This window comes from Nyctereutes procyonoides, unplaced genomic scaffold (genome assembly GCF_905146905.1).
Source record: "Nyctereutes procyonoides isolate TBG_1078 unplaced genomic scaffold, NYPRO_anot_genome, whole genome shotgun sequence".
Classification (NCBI taxonomy): Eukaryota; Metazoa; Chordata; class Mammalia; order Carnivora; family Canidae; genus Nyctereutes; species Nyctereutes procyonoides.
Genome location: NW_026575125.1, coordinates 39,578,345 through 39,598,583, shown reverse-complemented (window position 1 = coordinate 39,598,583; position 20,239 = coordinate 39,578,345). Strand labels below are relative to the sequence as shown.

General features: G+C 40.0%; 1 pseudogene; it reads right to left on the bottom strand.

The window, feature by feature from the left end:
- Positions 1-13,459: 13,459 nt before the first annotated feature.
- LOC129517898 (glutathione S-transferase Mu 1-like) overlaps positions 13,460-20,239 on the bottom strand; it is a 193,522-nt pseudogene continuing 186,742 nt past the window's right edge.

The window sequence follows — 20,239 nt, the reverse complement described above, 5'->3', positions numbered from 1 at the left end:
ATAAAAATGACATGGCTTTCAAGGGGGGATTTTAGCTGTGTTCTCAAGCGCTCTCCCACCCACTCCTTGTAGTTTAGCCACACTAACCCTATTTCTGTGCCTTGAGTGTGTCGTAATATCTTTGACAAAGGGCCTTCCCACAGCCCAGTCCGAAACCGTCTGAAACATTGTTTTCTTCTTCTGCATACTTCAAAGCTCAGGTCAAACTTCATTTCCTGAGGGAAGCCAGGTAGAAATGCCTTTCTACCCACATCAGAGTACAAGCCAAAGGAGGGCTCCAGGGCAGAAAAGGAAAGCATTTGCAGAGCCTTGTTTTCTCATTCTTCCCTCCATCTGTTTTATATATTGGCAACTTGGTAGCTCTATTTTCCAAAACCCACTGTATCCCCTCCTATCCCCACAGGTTACAACTGCATACCTGGGAAACACAGGTCTATGGTTCTGTTACATGGCCAAATTCTGGTTGACTGCTGACTCAACTTTGAGATATAAAGGACAAAAAAAAATCCATCCTTTCCTTGTCCCCATTGATGTTGAGGTCAAGGATCTGTTATTCTTATAGGCACTAAGGAGGAGAAACCAAGAAGTTTCCTTTCTCAGCCCATGTGGACACAGACCTCCAACAGTTCAAGATTGGTTCTAAATTTAGAATTGTTAAAGTTGGAGTGTTTGCTTAGTCTGACAAATACACTATTCTCCTGAGTCTCATATTTAGAGTCTACATATTTTTTCCCACTCAAGAATTGCTACAGGCTATGACTGCTATTCAGCTTGGGAATTCTAATAGTAACTCTTAACAACTCTCAAGTCATTCTGACTTTGACCCTCTTTACCCGAAGACAGAACCAATCTTTTTACTTTAGTAAGACTTACCATTTCCCCCATGCCATTCTGTCTTACATGGCTCCTGGTTTCGCCCCAGAATTTAGTAGTGAAACTGCCATTTATGGGAACACATTTTGCTAATTGTGCCCCAATTTGGATGAGTCACAGGAGCCACATTGCTAAGTCATGACTACACATTTGGCTGTTGCTGAACTGCCCCAAACAGGAAAATATAAATTGTAACAATCTACTCCAGAAATGGGAGAATGGGCTAACTCCTTAGATTTGAATAGATGTTAGCTTTTAATCATTTGGGGTCTCCCTCCAGCAATTTTTCCAACTTTATGGAGACATAATTGACATATAACATTGTGTAACTTTAAGGTGTGCAATGTAGTGATTTTATATATATACACACTGCAAAATGATTACCACGATAAGGTTAGTTAACACAGCCATCACCTCACATATTTACATTTTTTTCGCGTGTGGTGAGAACTTTTTAATTCTGCTTCATTAGCAATTTTCAGATAGTACAGTATTGTTAACTACAGTTATCATGCTCCATCATATCCCCAGAGGTTAATCACTCCTACAACTAGAAGTTTGTAACATTTGACTCCCTTCACCCATTTCCCCCACACCCCATTCCGTGCATCTGGCAACCACCAATCTGTTCTCTGGTTCCATGAGCTGGACTGTTTTTAGGTTTCACATATGTGAGATCATGCGGGATTTGTCTTTTTCTGCCTGATATATTTCACTTAGCATTATGCCCTCCAGTTTCATCCATGTTGTTGCAAATGGCGATATTTCATTATCTTTTATGACTGAATATAAATATATAAATATATTCTTTATCCATCCACTGGTGGACACTTAGGTTGTTTTCATGTCTTAGCTACTGTAAATCATGCTTCTATGAACATGAGGTTGCAGATAGCTTTTTGGTATAGTGATTTCATTTCCTTTGAATATACACCCAGAAGTGGATCATATGGTAGTTCGATTTTTAATTTTTTGAGCATCTTCCATACTGTTTTCCATAGTGATTGTATCAATGCCCATTCCCACCAACAGTGCACAAGGGTTCCCTTTTCTCTACACCCTCACAAGTGCTTGTTATGCCTTTTTGATACTAGCCATTCTAATAGGTGTGAGGTGACAACTCCTTGTGGTTTTGATTTGTATTTCCTTAATGATTAGTGATGTTAAGCACATTTTCATGTACTTGCTGCCCATTTGAATATCTTCTTGGTTGTGACAGTTTCTATTGCTTTTTTCAGTTAAGTCATTATTCCTCAGCTCTTGAATTTCTGTTTGATTTTTTGTGGTTTCTATCTCTTTGTTGAACTTCTTATTTGGTTCATGGATTGTTCTCCTAATTTTGGTGTCTGTGTATTCTTGTAGCTCCCTGAACTTCTTTAAAAGGGTTATTCTGAATACCGTGGCAGTTTATGATCTCTATTTCTCTAGGGTCAGTTATGGGAGCTTGTTAGTGTCTTTGGTGATGTCACGTTTACCTCATTTTTAATGATCCTTGATTCTTTGCATTGGTATCTATGCATCTGAATAAGCGGTCTCCTCCTCTAAACATTACAGATTCACTTGGGCAGGGACGGTTCTTCACCAGTCAGCTCAGCTTGGAGTTCTGGATGGATCAGCCAGTAACATCCTTGGGAAGGTGGAGCTTGCTTTTGAGGTCTCTATTTGGGCAAGGCCACTACCTGTATTCTGAGGGCAGGGGAGTGCTGCTGAGTGGGTTCTGCAGTTAGATGGGCTCCACATTTTAGCAGGATCACTGGGCTTCCTGATCAGGTAGGGCTGCTGGCTGTGCTGCATGGTCAGGAAATGTCACTAGGGACTCTGCAGTCACCTCTTGTCAGGTGAGATCACCTGCTGTGTTTTGGGCAAGGTGGGTCCCCTGGTTGGACTCCTTAATTGGCCGTGGCTACAGACCTCACTCCTCAATGTCTCCCTTTGGGGTGGAGTTTCAGGCTGTAATCCTCAACTATATGGTGCTGCTGGCTGGACTCTTTCGGCAGGGCCGCATGCAGGGCTTTGTAGTCAGGAAGGGACTTAGATTTTGCTCTGTGACTAGGCAGGGATGCAGGCTGTGCCGTGAAGTCAGGCTGGGCTGTAGGCTGGGCTTTGTGATCATGTGGGCCACCGGTTGTGCTCTGTTGCTGATCGAGTTCAGTGGCTGGACTTTTTGGTCAGGAGGGGCCTCTGGTTGTATCTTGCAGTTGGATGGGGGCTAGAGACTTCACTCCATGGTTAGGTGGGGTCAACTTCCAGGCTTTTGTGTCAGGAGGGGCTGCAGAGAGTGCTTCACGATTGGACTGCATCACTGGCTAAGCTGTGGTTGGGTGGTACTGTAGGCTGGGTTGTACTGTCAGCTGGGTTCTGAGGCTGTCCACAATCACTATTAAGGCTTCCTGGTCATGCAGAGCCAGCGGTTATACTTCATTGTTGGACAGGACTGCTGGGCTTAATTTCCTGCCCAGGCATGGCTATAGAATGGGCTCTATAGCCACCCAGATTCTCTGGTCAGGTGAGGCTACACTCAGCAGTTGCGCTGCCTGTGTGGGTCTGAGCCAGGCAGAACTGCCCACTGTGCTCCCTGGTCATCCAGGGCCACCAGCTCGGTTCTGTAGGTGGGCAGATTTGCTGGCTGGAATCCCTGCTCGAGCACAACTGGGAAGAGAAATATGGTCTGCCAAGATCTGAGTACTGATTCCTGTAAGCCCTGATCCCCTTCTCCATTTCTGTCTAATGATCCTCAGTGGCCAAGCCCTGCAGATTTCCCTACTTGAGCCTCCTGGGAAGCACTCCATAAAGCTGGGGGAGTTGGATGTCTGCCTTGGGCTCTTTTACCCACTACAGAAACTGTAGGCCCAGGAGGCCCTCTTGGTGTGGCACTGTGCTGGTCTGGAGGAGAGGCAATGTGGTCAGAGTGTAGCTACTTCCCTTACTCTTTTAATGCTATCCTTCTCAGTTTCTGTGGTCCAAAGTGATGCCTCAGCCTCACCCCCAGGTTCTGGAATTTTCACAAAGGTGTCCTGTCTATGGATAGTTGCCTGTTGGTTGCCTTGTGAGGGGGATAAAAGTTGGGATCAACCTATTTTGCTGCTCTGATAACATCACTCCCTTTTTCTTCTGTTTTTTTTTTAAAGATTTATTTATTTATTTTGAAAGAGACGAGAGAGAGGACAGAGAGAGAGAACGCACAGGTGGGAGGGGCAGAGGGAGAGGAAGAATCTTAAGCAGGCTCCATGCTCAGTGCAGAGCTTGCTCAGGGCTCTATCTCACAACCCTGAGATCATGACCTGAGCCAAACCCAAGAGTCCAATGCTCAATCAACTGAGCCACCCAGGTGCCCCTCCCTTTTTCCTTCTTAATGAGAATATTCTGTTAACAAGAATTTAACCATCCCAAGAATTTTGGCAAAGTTTGAATGGAATGAAAGTCTTAGTGTCCACTCAATGTAGCCTCTCATAATCTATGGATCATTCTACATGTGGTGGTACATTAGTTGCTTGGGTCACTGCTTCTGTAGTGCCTAAAGCACAATTCCAAATTAAATATATTTCTATTGTACGAGTGAAGTTATATCTTTTTGTTACATACCCCTTCATTCTCTTTCTTTTGAAGCAATTGATAGATCTAATATATATGGGTATCTATAGTACAAATACATTGTGTGAAAGATAAAATGTAGTGGTTTCAAGAAGTAAAACTTTCTGGGGACAGTTGATGATTGAGACTCATTATGACCCTTGGACTTTATTGAGGTCACGGTGCATGTGTCATCCTGTGATGGGAGGGCTAGACTGGGGTAAACTGCAGTCTATAGATGCTGAAGTACTTAGGTCAGATTTTCTCACAAGCCTACATAGGTATTCCTACAACATGGTCCTACAAAATACACTGTCTTGTGCACGAAAGGGGATTGATTATCTGCTTCTTTTGACTGATGGCAGTTATTTTAGGGAGGGACCTATAGTCTAGGGCTTGAATCCATGGGCCATACTCAAACTCCACCTGAAAAGACATTAGTGAATTGGAGAAAAGAACCTCTCCTAATTAAAATGTTAAAATCCCAAGAGCTTGGCATAAGAGAAGAAGGAATTATGGATGGCTTATTCTCAAGACTGTCTTTTCTGCTTGCCAGGTAATCATACACAGGTAAGGATAATATAAATATGTTGTTCCTGAAAGGTAAGCTACAGTTACCAATGCCAAGGTAGAAAACAAGACTGGGATTGCTGTGACAAATAAAGAAATATAGGTAATAACAGCACCACTAAAACTAGAGATCATGCCAAGCTTCAGGTTATAGGCATGACTTTACATAAGGCCGGAAAGGGTGTACTATTACTTTAGATTCAAGTTCTGAGCACAGTTTTTCAAAACTAGAAATAACATCCTTTGCAGAATTAAATTTCAACTCGGCAGCGAAGTCACTTTGTTTTCCTGCTGATTCACCCAGAACATGCCAAAGAAAGTACCAGTAAAAATGTTCATGAAATTTTTGATAAAGCAGAAGACATAGTGATTGCTCTTTGAGGTTTTTCTGCATGATTTCTCTAACTTCTTGAATTTGAAAGATGAATCTGCACTCCTTCAGGCTCTGAAGGTCAGGATGGACCAGTTACGACTTTTCCAGGAAATGAGTAATAGTAGGACCAGGGGACTCATTTCTAGAAGCCAGGAGTAACGTTTCATCCAGAACCTGTAGGTGGGGTTTTCCCTCACAAAAGTCTTCAGGGAGTTCCAGAGGCGTGTGCAAACTTGAAATGGGAATAGCTAACCTAACACAAGCTTGCCCTGGAGATACTGCCAATTCTCTTAGCTCTTGCCTTGGTTTTCCCCACCCAGCATGGCTGGTCCTTTCCTTTTCTTCTCATTCTTCTCTTCTTTTCAGCTCGTTGTCCAATGTTCCTCCTTGCAAACTCCAAATCTTAATACCCATGCAAGAACCTGAGTATTCTTGAATAAGCATCATTTAGAATTCTCTCTTCCTGGAAGACAAGAAAGGAGACTACTGCCAAGTGCTGTTTGTAAGACTCCCACCCAAGCTACAGCCATGGAGAGCTCATAGGAATCATTGCTGGGCGAGGGATGCATTCAAAATTCTTTTGAAATTTGTGTTCTGTATATAGAGAAATCACTAGTTTTAGTGTTAAAATGCAGTTAAGTGGCTTCATTTGCTTCCTTCACCAAAAATGTATCATCTGCCTACTGTACATCAGCATTGTGTTGGGAAAACTTGTGATAGAAGACACAGTCACTGCACACAAAGATTTTTATGGCGTCGTGAAGAAGGTAAGAAACACAATAATGACAATATAGTCCTGAAAAGACTATGAGAGATCTATATTCAGTCAGTGCGCCGTGAGTAGCTAGGGAGGGTTACCAGGAGCTGGAGATCCAATTCCTGGAGTCCTAATGATGACTAGTAGTGAGGAGATGGTGTGTGTGTGTGTGTGTGTGTGTGTGTGTGTGTGCATATGCCCACACATGCACCTCCATATACTATTCCTATAGCATCCTGAACTTCTTTAGAGCTCTCCTTCCAGTTGTTCAATGTTCCTCTTTCTCATTGTGTTGTGATATACAATAGTGACTACATCATTTCCAAGCAAGGTCTTGGGCTCAGGGGTCTCCATACAACTGTAGAGCAAACTGATAAATCACGCTCTCCCCAGAAAAGGGTGATGAGACAGCAGTGAGATTGCAAGGAGAGGAGTCACTGGGATTTTCAAACTTGAGGAATTGCTGGTGTTGCTTAGTTTTATAAAGGTTCAAGTTATCACCAAAAGCCTCTTTCTAAGGCTTATTACACAGCCATAGGATTCTATAGACAGAAGAATGAAGCAGGCCAAGCTTCCCTTAGCATATCCTTTCCTCTCTATGGTATCCTCAGTTTTCCTTCTCCTTTATCTGCTTTCTTCCCAATGTTCAGGAAAGAATCAGTAGGTTCAGTTCTTCTTTGTGTTATGTTTTATTGCTTACCCCTCACAGGGACATCTGCATTTCAGTATATGTCAGTATCTTCATTCAAAAGTCTAAATCTGGGGACGCCTGGGTGGCTCAGTTCGTTGAGCGTCTGACTGTTGGTTTCAGCTCAGGTCATGATCTCAGGGTTGTGAGATTGGGCCCTGTGTTGGGCTCTGTGCTGGGCATGGAGCCTGCTTAAGTTCCTCTCTCTCCCTCTCCCTGTGCCCGTCTCCCCTGCTCAGACTCTGTCTCTGCCTCTGTCTCTCTCTCTCAACAAAAAGTCTAAATCTGTAATGGAATGTATTTGGAAATTTGGGGGTAGTTGGGAGGGAACCCCCTGATATCTTAAGGCTCACCCTAGTAGGCAAGCACTTCTGCCCAACTTACCCACTTCTTGAAGGAATGATCCTGATGCTTCATGACACTATGGTATGAAGCAGAAACCTACACCATGCATCTTCAACTCTAGGTTAGATTCCATTAAGGTGAATTCCAATGGCTACCCACCTTCTTTAGCTCTATTGGAATTTAGTTGCATTTAGTGTTAGGCAAACTGGGTAAACTTAGCAGTACTTTAGTAATAGTTGATATAATGGGACAGATGACGTCAAAAGTCTCCAACTCAAAAGTGCTGTGAATTCTGTGACTTCTACCCCTATTAACCTCTACCTGTGACCTGGGGATAAGATTAATAAAATAAAATAAAAAACTTAGGTTTGTCCTTTTTCAACTAATTTTCTATGGTGAAGTAATATATGATAATGTTTTAAAGTCTACTATATAATGAATATCTAAAACGTGAACTGAATCTCCCTGCCACCTTGGTTTCTCTACCCAGAGTCAAACATCGGTAATATTCTCTTGTAGATCTGCTCAGATATTTTTTATGCCTACACAGAATCTTAATCTTTTTAAGATAAGAATTTTTCCATTTTGCAGTATTGCTAGAAACAGCCACAAAGAACAATATATTTAATATTGTGATATATTTAATTTGTTAGTCTTCACACTGTTTCTCCTGTTAAAATTCATTTTCTTAAAATACACATACATATAAGAAGCACAATACTCTTGTATCATTTACATAAAATGGAGAATTTTTGGAACATTTGATTTTTATTGGGACTTGAGTTCTTTTCACGACACACGTTAACCTGAGCTATATTACACTAAATTAAAAGTGAACAAATTCATTACAACTTGTGTCTTTACTCTCAGTTCAGAAAGGATCACACATATCAGTTGTATTCAGTGCTGATGTTTCATTAATGGATCCTTATGACTTTATAAAACATATAGTTTCGAAAATTCTATCAGTGTGCTTGGTGTGTCTTCTTGAAATTGTGAGTATTTGACATATTAGTAACTTCCTGGATGATGCTTTTTTGAAGGAACCACCCTAGCTCTATTCTATGTCTTATGAATGACATATTAGATAACATTAGGAAAACATTATAGTTAATCGCAATTATCATAAGATCTGTGTGATTTTTGTTTTGTTGATTTCTAAAGAGAGGAATCCCAGGGAAGAGATTGTTTAGCTTCCTGAAATGCCTTTTAACAAGATTTTTTTGAACTTTGTGGAAAGCCTAGACTCCAAGCTCTTTATCATTGCTAAATGCTAAACTCTACCTCAGCCAGACCTCTTGCTGCCTAAATCAATCCCATTAACCAGATAGATGCTAGGTTTCCACTTCAACCTGAAATGACTCACCCAGAGACCAGAATGGGGCATTTTGAAATGAAAAACCCAACCCTTATGTCAAGTTTTTATATCAGCAACAGGGTATGTCCCTGAAGATAGTGTGAAATAGCTTGTTCTAATGAACAGTGGTTTGTTGCTTTGCCTTTTAAAATGCATGTAGATGACAAGGGACAAAGTGGGTGCAATTGCGCCAATGCACATGGGTCTGTTGGCTAGGGAGATGGGGGTTTCCTGAACCTACACATCCTCTAGATGGCTCCAGATGGATAGAAAATTAAGAACTTCTCTTTTCAGCATAAAGAGGCAGATGATCAGCATTGCTGGAACACGTGACACAGGAACAGTACTTGAACATTATGTGAAGAGAGTTGCCTTTGTTTTGTTCCCGGTAGGATGTAGAAGGAAAGTGCCATAAAAGATCAAGATTAGACCTGTGTAAACACTGAGCAGCTAGAGCAGAAAATCTTATATAAATGTTTCTCAGGGATATACAATAGGAGAAAAGAGGTAAGGTAAGAGTGTGGACTAAGGACTAAGGAAAGGTAGTGAAATTTTTGTGGGGTGGCGAATAGTACTTAAAATTTCAAGTGATTGAAAATTTAGCATATTAAAGTATATCGGCTCCAGGAAGATTGGGCCAAGTCAACAGGAAAAACTACAACAAAAGTAAAAGTGGAAAATTTGTTTACAGCTTCTTTTTTTTTTAAAGACAAAGGAGTTCCATCTATAGTGGCTTCCATAAGCATGCCATGTGAACGAAACAGTAGTGTGTTAAGAAGCAAAATGACAAAATGGAAAAGATCATGGAAAGAAATCTAGGAAACTGGGGTATGATGATTCTGAAGAAAATCTGGAATCGTGGTGGGGTAGACTGTTCCATTGATGGCTTCCAGTGAAACACACCTCACAGAATTCATGCCCTTGTGTAGTCTTCTTCCAAACTGACTCAAGTATGGCTCTCTGTCTGGCTTTGGCCAATGGGATATCAGCAAGCAAGATGACATAGAGGCTTGATAAACTGTTTACATTGGAACTTGTCCTTTTGGAATACTCCTTCTTGGAAACATTGTTGTAAAGATACTTGGGCTATACAATGGAATGAACAGAGGACACAAAGAGAGAGACTGCAGATGGTGAGAGGCCACTTTACATGTTACCACCCCAGCCAAACTCCCAGCAGAATGCAGCTCCTTGATTGACCTCAGCTATACTACATAGAGCAAAAGAACCTTCCAGTTGCTACCAGTCGACCCACAGAACTATGAGAATAATGAATTGCTGTTTTAGGACTCTAAGTTTTGGTAGTTTATTGTGCAGCACTAGATATCTGAAACAAGTAGGCATGTAAAAGCCCTCATTTATCAAAGAGGAAGCTGAGACAGGAAATGGCCAAGGGATTTGCCCAAAGTCTTACAACTAGTTAGTGAAAGAATGGGGACTAAGACTCATTGGATCTCTTGATAACCAAACAAGTGCTTTTTCCTCCATATCACCCAAAATGCTACTATTAGTATCTAACATTTAGTGAAGAATTTCTGTATGACAGGCACTATGGAAAGCATTTCATATTCACTGAAGCAGGTACTACCATTATCTCAATTTTATAATCCAGGAAACCAAAGGTTAGAGAATAATTTGCCTGAAGTCACACAGCAGGTAAATTATAGAGCTGTGCTTCTGATCCTGGGCTCCGACTGCATGAACTTGTCTGAAGCACTGTATTATAAGAATGATGAATTATAGGTTAAGTATGAATAAAACAAACAGCCTATACAACAACTGATTTAATCCATATCTGTCTCATTCGTCACTCATTTGAATTAAAAAAGAATTGATCCCCACTGACTACCATTGTTGAGAATTACATCAGCTGGCCCTTGATCCAGTTCAGAAGGTATGCCTAGATATGGTCTGCCACTTTGGGGATTTGGAAACCAACATTAACACCTTGTCACTATTTAAATGTTTGGCAAAATTCTTTTGTTCCGTAGGTTCATATACAACTTAAACCCATGGATTTTTTTTTTGCAATAAAAGTATCCATATGGTATTTTCACAGTTACATTTGAATGATTGATATGTTATTTAGCAAGAACTGTTTGCTTCATAAGGAGCCTTAAAAATGCATATCTTTATGTCTGAAAAAAAATGTTGTTGGCAACTGAAGTAAGTCATTTAAGTATACCTCTTCTGCAAAGCCTTTCTTGGCAAATCCTGGTCCTTAATGGCTCACGCCTTTATTTATTCTCTTTATTCAATATATATTAAAGCATTCTAATGTGAATATACTAGACACAAATTAACAAAATAGAGCTCTACTTTAAGAAGTTCAGAATAATAGCAGTACAAGTTGATATGTGTTATAACAAAGGTATAGGTTAAGCCCTCTTCATTATTCATTAAGCTAATTTTGGTTAAGTGCTGACATTATGTCATATAGAGAGCTGGGTGCCAGGTGAACCAATCAACATAGCTCCATCTTCAAGATCCCACAGGCCAGGAGGGGAGGCAGTCATAATAGGGTAAGCACATTGAGAAAAGTGATGGAAACAAAATGAGGAGGCTGCTGTCATACAAGAATGGTCTGGGGTTAGAGAGCTGGGGAGGAAGTATTTGCTAAGAGAAGGAGGTCAGGGAAGATCTTTGACATGGTAACATTTAATCAGCCAGACATATGAAGGTGGGGAAGGAGAGAAGATGCATCACAGAGGCAACTGAAAGTGCAAAGGTGCTGGGGCCAGGGTAGAGCTTGATACATACTGGGAATTAACAGCAGGCTCATGTAACTGGAGCATGGTGAGCTCAGGTACTGGGCAGTGGTAGAGGATAAGGAGAGCAGGGACCAGATCATGTAGGCCTTGAAAACCATGGTAAGAATTTTACTCTCACTGGGAGGAACAACTGTTGAGAAGGGGATAGTGTAATGCTGAGATCAAGGCCTCTGGAGCCATGTTGTCTAGGTTCATTTCTCAACCCAACCACTTAGTGAATGTGTTCTCTTGGATAAGCACTTCAATCTTTCTGTGCCTCATCTTGCTCATCTATAAAATGAAAATAATAATAATACTTATTGTTGTGAAGTTGTAATGCATAAATAGACGTAAGGGCTTAGAAATGTACTTGACATTAAGCATTCAATCTGTGTTAGAAGTTGAGCAAGGAAGAGACACGATCCAATTCATATTTTTTAAAGATCATTCTTTCCACAGTGTGAGGTTAAAAAGAGGAGGCTGGGAGAGAACGAGGAGAGACCAAGCTTTGCTATTTATCTAAATTGGGGATTGTGGGCTTGTACTCTTAACTGCTATATTTTTGTGTTAGACCATATTGCCTCTCCAGCCATATGAGGTCACTTGACAGGCAGAAATGGACCTTCGTTTAAGTAGAACAAGCAAGACTCATATCCACTAGGACAGTTGATAAAAACAGAAAGATCTCTGAGGTGGTAAAGCATCTAGGTAGACAGGAATGGTATCGAGAATCAGAGTGATCCAACATGAGACTGAGTTCCCCACACACAAACTGAGGGAATTTTGTAGAAACCAATTTAATTCACCAAGAATTTCTGAATGTCTACTGTATGTATGCCACAGTTGGACAGACAGTTGGCACAATGGGGTGTGGCATTCCCCTGATGTTCAGGAGAATCATCTTCCAGGTAGGTAACAGGAGTTTATCCCTAGGGCACTGACATCTCGGGTGAGAAGTCAAGACAGAAGCTCAACTCAAAACAACCGGCAATGATAATTTTACTCATGCTGAAGTGTGACTCTCCTAAGAGTTGGGAAAAGATCATATTCATGTTTAAAAAATAGCTTTATTGAAATATAATTAATATACCACAAAGTTCAATATTTTAAAGTGTAAAAATATAGCTTTATTGAAATATAATTCATATACCACAAAGTTCAATATTATAAAGTATTTTAAATTTTAAAGTATAAAATTCAGTGTTTTTTATGATTGTATGGAATCAAACAAAATGTGTGGCATTTTGAGTCTGGCTTCTTTCACCTAGCATAACGTTTTCAGGATTCACTCATGTTGTAGCATGTATCAGCACTTTATTCTCTTCTATGGCTAAATAATATTACATTGCATGATTGTGCCACATTTTGTTGATCCATTCTTCAGTTTATGGACATTCAGGTTTTTTCCATTTTGGACTTTGTGAATAATGCTGCTATGAACATTCATATACAAGTTTTTGTGAGGACATATGCTTTCTCTTCTCTTGAGGATATACCTCAGAGTAGAATTTCTGGGTCATATGGTAACTGCACATTTAATTATTTAAAGAACAACTAAACTATTTCCCAAAGGGCTTGCATCATTTTACTTTCCCTCTACTAGTGTATAAAAATTCTAATTTCTTCACATCCTCGTCAACACTTATTCTTGTCCATCTTTTTCATTATAGCAATCCTAGTGAATGTGAGGTAGTATTTCACTGTGGTTTTTTTTCCTAAAAACCTTCACATCATTTTATTTCAACTTTTATCCGAAAATGTAAAAAGTATTAAAACTGTGTAGTCCTGAGCTTCAGATGTTGACCTCCGATCTCATAGGCAAGTGGGGGAAAGAGGGTCAGGATAGAAGTTCAGAATCCCTCCCATTCCAAGGAGATTAGGCAGGCAGGATGGGGCACAACTCAGCTTCTTCCACCTCCCTTCTTCACTCTCTTCTTTTTTTTTTAAGATTTTATTTATTTATTCATGAGAGACACAGGGAGAGGCAGAGACACAGGCAGAGGGAGAAGCAGGCTCCATGCAGGGAGCCCGACGCGGGACTCAATCCCAGGACCCCGGGATCATGACCTGAGCCAAAGGCAGATGTTCAACCACTGAGCTACCCAGGTATCTCTTCACTCTCTTCTTCCTCAGAAACATCATTGCTTATAGTAACAATCTGGTGCTGCCCAGCAATTTACATGGGGCCAGAACCTGATTTCAGACAGAAGGTTACAGGTGGTTGGAGCTGGAGGTCTTCCAAACTAAACATGAATTGGCAGGACAACTTGAGGTTGGCCACAGGGACAGCAATCTCTTGGTGATAATGGTTCCTGGCCATGACTTCTACCACATTACATTCCTCTTCAGCCCTCTTGGTGAGGCAGAGCATGGCCAAAGCCAGCAAGTGCTCCACCTCATCCTCTTCCTCTACCTTCAAGGTGAAAGAGCGGGTGTGGCTAGAGAGCTAACAGCCAAAGGAAAAACTGTCTATAGTGACCACATCCAGGACTCACAGACTAGCCCCCACCCTCCCCAGGCATGGGCTCAGCTCTCCTGATTCAGGAATGCTAAGGCAGCAGCAGCTTTGGTGGCCATGCTGCAAGCTCACTGTGTTTTTTTTTTTTTTTATGATAGTCACACACACACACACACACACACAGAGAGAGAGAGAGAGAGAGAGAGAGAGAGAGAGAGAGGCAGAGACACAGGCAGAGGGAGAAGCAGGCCCCATGCACCGGGAGCCCGATGTGGGACTCGATCCCGGGTCTCCAGGATCACGCCCTGGGCCAAAGGCAGGCGCCAAACCGCTGCGCCACCCAGGGATCCCTGCTCACTGTGGTTTTAATTTATATTTCCCTGATGACTAATGATATTAAGCATGTGCTTGTTGGCCATATGTATATCTTCTCTGGAGAAATGTCTATTCAATCCTTTGCCTCTGTTTTAATTCATTTAATTGGGTTTTTTTTTTAATTTTTAAATTGTAAGTGTTCTTTATTTACTCTGGGCACAAGTCCCTATCAGATATATGATTTGCAAATATTTTTCCCCTTATGTGAGTTGTCTTTTCATTTCCTTAATAGCAAGGGTTGCAGCACAGAGTTTTTAATTTTGACGAAGTCTAATTATTTTTTCTTTATTTTATTTTATTTTTTTAAAGATTTATATTTATTTATTTATGATAGTCAGAGAAAGAGAGAGAGAGAGAGAGAGAGAGAGAGAGAGAGAGAGAGGCAGAGACACAGGAGGAGGGAGAAGCAGGCTCCATGCCGGGAGCCCGACGCAGGACTCGATATCGGGACTCCAGGATCGCGCCCTGGGCCAAAGGCAGGCGCTAAACCGCTGAGCCACCCAGGAATCCCCTAATTATTTTTTGTTTAATTGCTTATGCTTTTGGTGTGATATATAAGAAGACTTTGCCTTACTCAATGTCATGAGGTTTTACTCCTTTGTTTTCTTCCAACAGTTTTACAGTTTTTGCTCTTACATTTAGGCCTATGATCCCTTTTGAATTAATTTTTGTATTTGGTGTGACATAGGGGTCTGACTGCGATTTTTTTTTTTTTGCATGTGGATGCCTAGTTGTCTCAGCACCATTTCTTGAGACACCATTCTGTCTCTCATTGAATTATCTTGGCACTCTTGTCAAAATTAATTAACCATAAAATCATACTCATCTGTGATTTCTACAATTTAGAGCCCTGAACTTTGAAATTTCCTAGTTTGAATTCATCATATTTAACCTGGCTTGATCTTTTAAGTCTGCCACTAGTGTCCTATCCTGATCCTTTATACCATGAAGCTCTGTGACTTCCCCACATTTACTCCTCTCCATTCTCAAAGTTCTGTGTCTCTCTCTGGTGTATATGTGGACAAAAGGAGCAGAGAGGGATGAACTCTGGTGGGGTATTAAGGTTTAACTATGGTTTTCAAGTATAGCAAATGGGTAGAGGGCTAAGCAGGAAATATTTATAGAATTAAAATAAAAATATGTACACCATGAATGATAATAGTTAAAGACTCCATTAACCCATGTTTAATAATGGCTTAAAAAATTAGAAGATCAACAAGGAAGTAGAAGATATGAACAACACTATAAACCAACTAGAAAAGACTTCTTTAGATCACTCCACGGAACAATAGAATGCACATTCTTTTGATGTGCATACGGAACACTCTCCGGTATAGACTATGTGCAGAGCCATCTAACAAGACTCAGTAAATTTAAAAGGACTGAAGTCATAGCAAATGTGTTCTCTGACCACAAAGGGATGAAATTAGAAACCAATAACAAAACTTAGTTGTGAAACTCACAAATATGTGGAAATCAAGTAACACACTTCTAAATAACAAATGGATCAAAGAAGAAATCACAACAGAAATTGGAAAATATTTTGAGATGAATGGAATTAGGATACAATATACCAAAACTTACAAGAGGTAGGGAAAGCACTGACTAAAAATAAATTCATATCTCTGAACACCTATAAAAAAAATCTCAGATGAGTAACCTATTTAGGGAACTAGAAAAAAAGGCAAACTAAACCCAAATAAAGCAGAAGGAAGGAAATAATAAAGATTAGAGACAACATTAATGAAGTAGAAAATGCAAAACAAATAGAGGAAATCAACCAGACCAAAAGTTGGTTGTTAAAAAAAAGATCAACAAAATGGACAGCTTTTAACCAGACTGACCAAGGGAAAAAGAGAGAAGACTCAAATTATTAAACCAGGTATGAAGGAGGGAATGCTACTTCCAACCTTCCAGAAATAAAAAAAATTATGAACAAATATTATGAACAACTAAATGTCAACAAATTAGATAGCATAGGTGAAATGGAAGACACAAACTACCAACTACCAACTCTGATTCAAGAAGAAATGGAAAATCTGAATAGAAGTGTCACAAGATGTTGAATTAGTAGTTTTAAAATTTCACACAAAGAAAAGCCCATTCCCAGATAATTTACTATTGTATATCACCAAACATTGAAAGAAGAGTTAATCCTATTTCTTCACAAACTCTCCCAAAAAGTAGAAGAGGATGAGAGCATTGTCCAACTTATTTTATTAGGTCAATAATAACCCAACACCAAAACCAAAGATATGACAATAAAACTAACAAGCCACTATCTCTTATGAATATAGACACAAAGTTCCTCAATAAAATACCAGCAAACTGGACCTATCAACATATAAAAAGGATTAGATACCATGATCAAGCTGGACTTATCCCAAGAACACAAGGTTGCTTTAACATCAATCAATGTAATGTAATATACTGATAGAATAATAAACAAAAACCACATGATCATTTCAATAAATGCAGAAAAACCATTTGATAAAATACACCTCTTTGTGATAACAAGTCTCAACAAACTAGAAGTAGAAAAGAATTTCTTCTTTCTGATAAAGGGCATCCACAAAAAATTCATAGCTAACATCATACTTAATACTCCCTAAGATCAGAAACAAAATAAGGATATCTACTCCACTTACTTCCTTTCAACATTGTCCTGGAGGATCTAGTCATGGCAATTAGATAAGAAAAAAAAAAGAAAAAAAAAGCATGTAGATTAGAAAGGAAGAAGTAAAACCATTTCCATTTTTACATGACTGACCTCATATATATAAAATACATACACAAAAAAACTATTAAAGAAGTTTAGTAAGGTTGCCAGGTATAAGATCAATATACATAAAATAATTGTATTTTTATATGTTAACAATGAACCAAAAGAATATCAAAAAAGACGGTGTCTGGGTGGCTAAGTCAGTTAAGTGTCTGCCTTTGGCTCAGGTCATGATCCCAGGGTCCTGGGATTGAGCCTCGTGTGGGCTCCCTGCTCAGCAAGGAGTCTGCTTCTCCTTCTCCCTCTGCCATCTTCCCTGTTTGTGCTCTTTCCCTCTCTCTCCCTCTCAAATAAATAAATAGATAAATAAATAAATAAAATCTTTAAAAAACAATATCAAAAAGAGTAAAATACTTCGGAATAAATTTTTTAAAACGTGCAAAATTTATACTCTGAAAGGTGCAAAACAGTGTTGAAAGAATGGAAAGAAAATGTAAATAAATGGAAACTCATCCTTTGTTCATGAATCAAAAGGCTTAATATTGTTTTTTTTTAATAAGTTTATTTTTTATTGGTGTTCAATCTACCGACATACAGAATAACACCCAGTGCTCATCCCGCCAAGTGCCCCCCTCAGTGCCCGTCACCCATTCATCCCCACCCCCCGCCCTCCTCCCCTTCCACCACCCCTAGTTCGTTTCCCAGAGTTAGGAGTCTTTATGTTCTGTCTCCCTTTCTGATATTTCTCACACATTTCTTCTCCCTTCCCTTATATTCCCTTTCACTATTATTTATATTCCCCAAACGAATGAAAAAATATGTTTGTCCTTCTCCGATTGACTTACTTCACTCAGCATAATACCCTCCAGTCCCATCCACGTTGAAGAAGATGGTGGGTATTTGTCGTTTCTAATGGCTGAGTAATATTCCATTGTATACATAAACCACATCTTCTTTATCCATTCATCTTTCGATGGGCACCAAGGCTCCTTCCACAGTTTGGCTACTGTGGACATTGCTGCTATAAACACTGGGGTGCAGGTGTCCCGGCATTTCATTGCATCTGTATCTTTGGGGTAAATCCCCAACAGTGCAATTGCTGGGTCGTAGGGCAGGTCTATTTTTAACTCTTTGAGGAACCTCCACACAGTTTTCCAGAGTGGCTGCACCAGTTCACATTCCCACCAATAGGGCAAGAGGGTTCCCTTTCTCTGCATCCTCTCCAACATTTTATTTCCTGCCTTGTTAATTTTCCCCATTCTCACTGGTGTGAGGTGGTATCTCATTGTGGTTTTGATTTGTATTTCCCTGATGGCAAGTGATGCAGAGCATTTTCTCATGTGCATGTTGGCCATGTCTATGTCTTCCTCTGTGAGATTTCTCTTCATGTCTTTTGCCCATTTCATGATTGGATTGTTTGTTTCTTTGGTGTTGAGTTTAATAAGTTCTTTATAGATCTTGGAAACTAGCCCTTTATGTGATACGTCATTTGCAAATATCTTCTCCCATTCTGTAGGTTGTCTTTGAGTTTTGTTGACTGTATCCTCTGCTGTGCAAAAGCTTCTTATCTTGATGAAGTTCCAACAGTTCATTTTTGCTTTTGTTTCCCTTGCCTTCCTAGATGTATCTTGCAAGAAGTTGCTGTGGCCAAGTTCGAAAAGGGTGTTGCCTGTGTTCTCCCCTAGGATTTTGATGGAATCTTGTCTCACATTTAGATCTTTCAGCCATTTTGAGTTTATCTTTGTGTATGGTGCAAGAGAGTGGTCTAGTTTCATTCTTCTGCATGTGGATGACCAATTTTCCCAGCACCATTTATTGAAGAGACTGTCTTTCTTCCAGTGGATAGTCTTTCCTCCTTTATCGAATATTAGTTGACCATAAAGTTCAGGGTCCACTTCTGGATTCTCTATTTTGTTCCATTGATCTATGTGTCTGTTTTTGTGCCAGTACCACACGGTCTTGATGAACACAGCTTTGTAGTACAACCTGAAATCTGGCATTGAGATGCCCCCTTCTATGGTTTTCTTTTTAAAAATTCCCCTGGCTATTCGGGGTCTTTTCTGATTCCACACAAATCTTAAAATAATTTGTTCTAACTCTCTGACCAAAGTCCATGGTATTTTGATAGGGATTGCATTAAACGTGTAGATTGCCCTGGGTAGCATTGACATTTTCACAATATTAATTCTGCCAATCCATGAGCATGGAATATTTTTCCATCTCTTTGTGTCTTCCTCAATTTCTTTCAGAAGTGTTCTATAGTTTTTAGGGTATAGATCTTTTACCTCTTTGGTTAGGTTTATTCCTAGGTATCTTATGCTTTTGGGTGCAATTGTAAATGGGATTGACTCCTTAATTTCTCTTTCTTCAGTCTCATTGTTAGTGTATAGAAATGCCATTGATTTCTGGGCATTGATTTTGTATCCTGCCACGCTACCAAACTGCTGTATGAGTTCTAGCAATCTTGGGGTGGAGGCTTTTGGGTTTTCTATGTACAGTATCATGTCATCTGCGAAGAGGGAGAGTTTGACTTCTTCTTTGCCAATTTGAATGCCTTTTATGTCTTTTTGTTGCCTGACTGCTGAGGCTAGGACTTCCAGTACTATGTTGAATAGCAGTGGTGAGAGTGGACATCCCTGTCTTGTTCCTGATCTTAGGGGAAAGGCTCCCAGTGCTTCCCCATTGAGAATGATATTTGCTGTGGGCTTTTCGTAGATGGCTTTTAAGATGTTGAGGAATGTTCCCTCTATTCCTACACTCTGAATTGTTTTGATCAGGAATGGATGCTGTATTTGGTCAAATGCTTTCTCTGCATCTAATGAGAGGATCATATGGTTCTTGGTTTTTCTCTTGCTGATATGATGAATCACATTGATTGTTTTACGAGTGTTGAACCAGGCTTGTGTCCCTGGGATAAATCCTACTTGGTCATGGTGAATAATTTTCTTAATGTATTGTTGGATCCTATTGGCTAGTATCTTGTTGAGAATTTTTGCATCCATTTTCATCAGGGATATTGGTCTGTAATTCTCCTTTTTGGTGGGGTCTTTGTCTGGTTTTGGAATTAAGGTGATGCTGGCCTCATAGAACGAATTTGGAAGTACTCCATCTCTTTCTATCTTTCCAAACAGCTTTAGTAGAATAGGTATGGTTTCTTCTTTAAACGTTTGATAGAATTCCCCTGGAAAGCCATCTGGCCCTGGACTCTTGTGTCTTGGGAGGTTTTTGATGACTGCTTCAATTTCCTCCCTTTCCTGGTATTGGCTTGTTCAGATTTTCTATTTCTTCCTGTTCCAGTTTTGGTAGTTTGTGGCTTTCCATGAATGCGCCCATTTCTTCTAGATTGCCTAATTTATTGGCGTATAGCTGTTCAGAATATGTTTTTAAAATCGTTTGTATTT